At 36.0% G+C, this 5705-nt stretch overlaps 1 pseudogene; it reads left to right on the top strand.

Annotated features, from left to right (window-relative positions):
• The window catches only part of LOC115305191, a 17709-nt pseudogene extending 16774 nt beyond the window's left edge, over positions 1 to 935 (top strand).
• The last annotated feature ends 4770 nt before the right edge of the window (positions 936 to 5705 follow it).

Genomic DNA, 5705 nt, shown 5'->3' with positions numbered 1-5705 from the left:
GTGACAGGGGAACAAGCAATGACTCTGATGTGACTGACTTCATCCTTGTCGGCTTCAGGGTCCTCTCAGAGCTCCACATTCTCCTCTTCATGCTCTTTCTGCTGGTGTATGCCATGATCCTTCTAGGGAATGTTGGGATGATGACCATTATTATGACGGATCCCCGGCTGAACACACCAATGTATTTCTTCCTAGGGAAACTGTCCTTCATTGATCTCTTCTAGTCGTCTGTTATTGCGTCCAAGGCTATGATCAACTTCTGGTCTGAGAACAAGTCCATCTCCTTTGCAGGCTGTGTGACGCACCTCTTTCTCTTTGCCCTCTTCATCGTAACTGAGGCATTTTTCCTGGCAGCCATGGCCTATGACCGCTTTATTGCCATTTGCAACCCACTCCTCTACTCTGTCCAGATGACAGCGCGTCTCTGCATGCAGTTGGTATTTGGTTCCTATTTATGGGGCTGCATCAGTTCAGTTCTTTTGACCAGCGTGACATTTACTTTGTCCTTTTGTGCTTCCCGAGCCATCGACCACTTTTACTGTGATTACCGTCCACTTCAAAGGATTTCTTGTTCTGATATATACTTTCTTAAAGTGACTTCTTTTTTCTTATGCAGCATTATTATTTTACCTACCATTATTGTCATCATCGTGTCCTATATGTATATTGTGTCCACAGTTCTAAAGATAAGATCTACTGAAGGTCGTAAGAAAGCCGCCTCCACTTGCAGCTCTCACCTCGGAGTCGTGAGTGTGCTGTATGGTGCCGTGATTTTTATGTATGTCATCCCTGACAGGTTTCCTGAGCTGAGCAAAGTGGCCTCCTTATGTTACACCCTAGTCACTCCCATGCTGAATCCTTTGATTTACTCTCTGAGAAACAAAGATGTCAAAGAAGCTCTAAAAAAACTTCTAAAGAAAAATCCTATCCTTTGATTATTATTTCTTTTTCACCATTGATTTTGTTGCTATTTGTTTCATATTCCTTGTGGCCATTAATGAGTTATTCTATTTAACACCATAAATATATACTAAGAACCTTTTCCTGATGAGGTACCTGGAACATTGGTCATCCTGAACATCTCAGTTATTGGAGATGTCCTAGATATTAGAGAAGCATTTTTCAAGATGAACCTTCCAACTGTCTCAAATAACATTCTGTTTCACAGAACTGATTTGTATTTACTTAATGGCTTGCTGCTGAGTATGGGTTTTATATGTTAATATAGTTTATAAACAATGTTTTGTGAGTTGTTTGTTTGGACTTTCTCCTTGCTTTATTATATAATTTCTAACATTGACAAGAATGTCCAAATTTTTTTTTGAAGCAGCGAGTGAAATTTTATTAGAATATTACATTAGGAAGGAAAAATAGTAGAAAACCTCTCTTTATAGAGAGGAGGCATTCAAAAGTGAATGCCCTCCCAACTTATTTTTAAAATCAATATCTTTTCCAATTATATAACTACTTTGTTTTAGCATTTTATGTAGTTATTGAATTTTCATTTTGAATCGATGTCTGATATGTATTATATCAAGAGGAAGTAATAATAATAAAAGACATATAATAATAAATAATTAATCTAACTATAAAGATTAATTTGGAAATTTTTATATGAAATCAACAGGCATTATAGAGTGTCCTGAGACCTTGCTACTTGCTAAATCCTAATATAAAGAACCAAAATAGTATATAGAGAACTAAATATTTTTGAGCAACCAGGGCCTCAACTTAGGTTTTCATACATTGTTTTCCTGGGTTTATTATTGTGAGCATATTTAATAAAGGCATAGAGCAAGTCAATCATTAACATACTGCATTGTCCAAAATTTATTCATCTATGCCTGTGAATATTTACATATTTGATTAATTCATTGGCTGTGTAATATGTGTTGTGTAGGCTCAGGTATAATAACATTATTTTTTAGGGAGCTTACAATTCATAGTGAGAATCACATCCCACATGCAAAAGAAGCCAAACCCACAGATTTTTTATGCCAAAGATAAATATAAAGATTCCAAAGTGAGTGCCTGAAAGTGTATACTGGCAATAAGGGAAAGCCTTTAGGCTGTACTGAGGATCTATTTGAGGGAAATAAGATTGCAGTCAGGATACTGCAATATCAGTTCATTTTATTGGTTTGGGCTTGAAGTATACCAACATAATTGAAAACAAAATTTGATTTGAAAAATTGTAGGTTAAATACACAGAACTAATTAATTGCTTAGTATGAGGGGAGTATACCACGGAGGAATGTCTCATAATTTTTGGCCTTGTATGATGTTTCTGGTGACGGTACCAACAGATAAAAAGTAAAGGAACTCTTAGCAAAGTAGGAATAGGGGAGCATTTCCTACACTTGAAAAAAAATCTGTAAAACCCTACAGCTAAGATTATATTTAATGGTGATGAAATAGAAGCTTTCCCACTAAGACAGGAATCAGGCAAAGATGTCCCCCCTCACCGCATCTCTTCAGCACCTTTCAGGACATTTTAGGTAATATAATAGGCAAAAAGAACATAAAAGTAATATGGGCTGAACTATGTCTTCCCAAACTCATATGTTGAAGCCCTAACCCCCCAGTACCCTCGGTATGTGAGTATATTTGGAGATAGAGCCTTCAAAAAAGTATTCTACATAAGGCTGTTACAGCCACTTTCTATACAGTCTGGCTGGTGTTTTTATAAGAAAATATTAGGGCACACAGAGACACACTAGAGGTGCATATGCACTGAGGGCCAAGAGTGCAGACATCTGCAAGTCAAAGACAGAAGCTTCAGAATATTTATTTATGGCACCTTGATTCTGGATTTTCAGTCTTCAGAAATTGGAAAAAATATTTGGTGGTTAGGGCACTTAGTATTTGGTATTTTTTTATGGCATTCCTAGCAAATTACTATAAAACATTATACAGAATTAAAGGAAGAATAAATAAATCTTTGTTCACAGGTGACATTTGTCTATGTAGAAAATATGAAAGAATTTTCCAAAAACCCTCATAAAAGTAAGAGGAGATACAGGATCATTGCAGGATATATGGTTATTATAGAAAAGTTAATTGCTTTCCATATGAGCATTGTTCTACCAATGAGCAAGTAGAATTTAAAATTAAAAACCAATATTTATATCAATTTCCCTAATAAAATACTTATGTATAAATCTAATAAAATATGTGTAAGATCTCTAGGAGGAAAAACATAAAAATCTACTGGAAGAAATAAAAAGAGACCTATATAAATGGAGAAGTGGACATGTGGACAGTGGACAATATTGTCAAGATGTCATTTCTTCTCAACTTGCCCTATACATTCAATACAATCCAAATCAAAACTCAAGCAAGTAATTTTTTGTATTTGAAAAACTTTAGATATTAAAATGAAGTTATATGAGGGTTCCTGGGTGGCTCAATCAGTTAAGTGGCTGACTTCAGCTCAGGTCATGATCTTTCAGTTTCTGGGTTCTAGTCCTGTGTCGGGCTCTGTGCTGACAGCTCGGAGCCTAGAGCTTGCTTTGGATTCTGTGTCTCCCTCTCTCTCTGTCTCTCCCCCTCTAGCTCTGTTTCTGTCTCTGTCTCAAAAATAATTAAATGTCAAAAAATTTAAAAAAAATAGTTATATGAGAAGGTAAAAAGCCAGAATAGCCAACATAACATTGAAGGAGAAGAGCAGATTTGGAGGACTGATGATACTACAAACTCAATTATACACAACTACACAGCTATACTAATCCAGGTAGTGTGGTATTGATGAAAAAATAAACAAATAGATCAATTGAGTAGAATAGAGAAACTAGAAATAGAGGCACATCAATAGACTCTACTGATCTTTTACAAGGGAGCAAAGCGGAAAGAATATAATGGAGAAAAGACAGGATGTTCAATAAAGAGTGCTGGTGTGCCTGGACGCCCACATGCAGAATGTGAGCACAGACATGGACTTCATGACATTCACAAAAGTTAACTCAAAGGAGTCATAAGCAAGTGTGAAACATGAAATTAAAAACCCTTAGAAGATGACATAGGAGAAATCTGGGTGACTTTGTGTTTGGTGATGCCTTTTTAGAGATACAACACCAGGGCATGATCCATGAAAAACATAATTGATAAGTTGTATTTCACTAAAATGAAAAACTTCTTCTCTGTGAAAGACATTTTTCGCAATTAAGAAGAAAAGACATAGTCTCGGGAAAATATGTAGAAAAGATATGTCTAACCAAGGGTCTCTAGCATATGCAAAGAATGCTTAAACTCAAGTACAAGAAAATAAACAATCTTTTAAAAACTGAACAAAGGACCCTAACAGACCCCTCACAAGGAAGATATGCAGATGGCAAATAAATATAAGAAAAAGTGTTCTGTATCATATTCAGTCAGGGAATGTAATGTAAAGCAATAATAGGATTCCAGTAAGCACCTATCAGAATAACCAAATTGCAGAATACTTGCATGTGGAGTGACAGGAACTCTTAAGCATCACTAGTGGGTACTGTAAAAATAGTACAGTGACTTTGAAAGACCGTTTGGTAGTTTCTTACAAAGCTAAACACACTCTTACTATCTATGATCTAGCAAGTATGTTGCTTGGTATTTATCCAAAGGAGCTGAAAATTTGTGTCCATACCAAAGCTGGCACATGGAAGTTTAAAGCAACTTTATTCATATTGCCCAAATTTGGAAACCACCAAGATTTGCTTCAGTAAGTTACTGGATAAATAAACTATGATAAACTCAGGGAATTAAATATTCTCTAGTGGTAAAAAATTGAACTATCAAGCTGTGAAAAGACCTGGAGGAATCTTACATTCTTATTACTGAGTGAAAGAAGACAATCTGAAAAGAGTACCTATGTATGAATTCAAAGATGGCATTGAGGAAAGGCAAAAATATAGTGTGAGGAAAAAGATAAGTGGTAGCAAGAGGGCTGTGGGCAGAGGAAGGGATGAACAGCAGAGTAGAAGAACATTTTAAACCATAAGATTGTAGGGTTCCATCATTATGATGCATGTCTTTTATATTTATCCAAACCCATAAAGTATATGATACCTAGGGTGAACCCTTAAGTGAACTGGATTTTGGATGATAATAGGTGTCACTATAGGTTCATCAATTGTACTAAACATACCAATCTGGTGGGGAGTGTTGGCAACGAATGAAGGTATGCATGTGTGGGGGCAAAGGATATCAGGTAAATATCTCTGTACCTTAAACTTCTCTGAAATTTAAAGTCTTAAATAAAAAAGAAAAAGAAAGAACAGTCTACTGCTACTACAACACCTATTAGAATGGCCAAAATAGAAACCACTGACTCTACCAAATGCTGGCAAAGATGTGGAGGAGCAGCAATCCTCACTCATTGCTATGGTGAATGCAAAATGGTACAGCCACTCTGGAAGACAGGTTTTCAATTTCATACAAAATGAAACATACTCATACTATAAAATGCAGCAATTGTCTTTCTGATATTTACCCAAACAAGTTGAAAACTCTCATATCCACACAAGATTCTGCACATGGATGTGTCTAGCAGCTTTATTCATAATTGCAAAAATATGGAAATAACCAAAATATCCTTAGGTAGGTGAATGGATAATAGGCTGTGATGGAATATTCAACCCTAAAAAGAAATAAGCTGGGTGGCTCCGTCTGTTAAGCATCCAACTCTTGATTTCAACTCAGATCATGATCCTAGGGTCCTGGGAGTGAGC

Source organism: Suricata suricatta, chromosome 10, assembly GCF_006229205.1.
Source record: "Suricata suricatta isolate VVHF042 chromosome 10, meerkat_22Aug2017_6uvM2_HiC, whole genome shotgun sequence".
NCBI classification, from domain to species: domain Eukaryota; kingdom Metazoa; phylum Chordata; class Mammalia; order Carnivora; family Herpestidae; genus Suricata; species Suricata suricatta.
The sequence above is the reverse complement of the archived record's forward strand: the minus strand, read 5'-3'. Positions and strand labels throughout refer to the sequence as shown.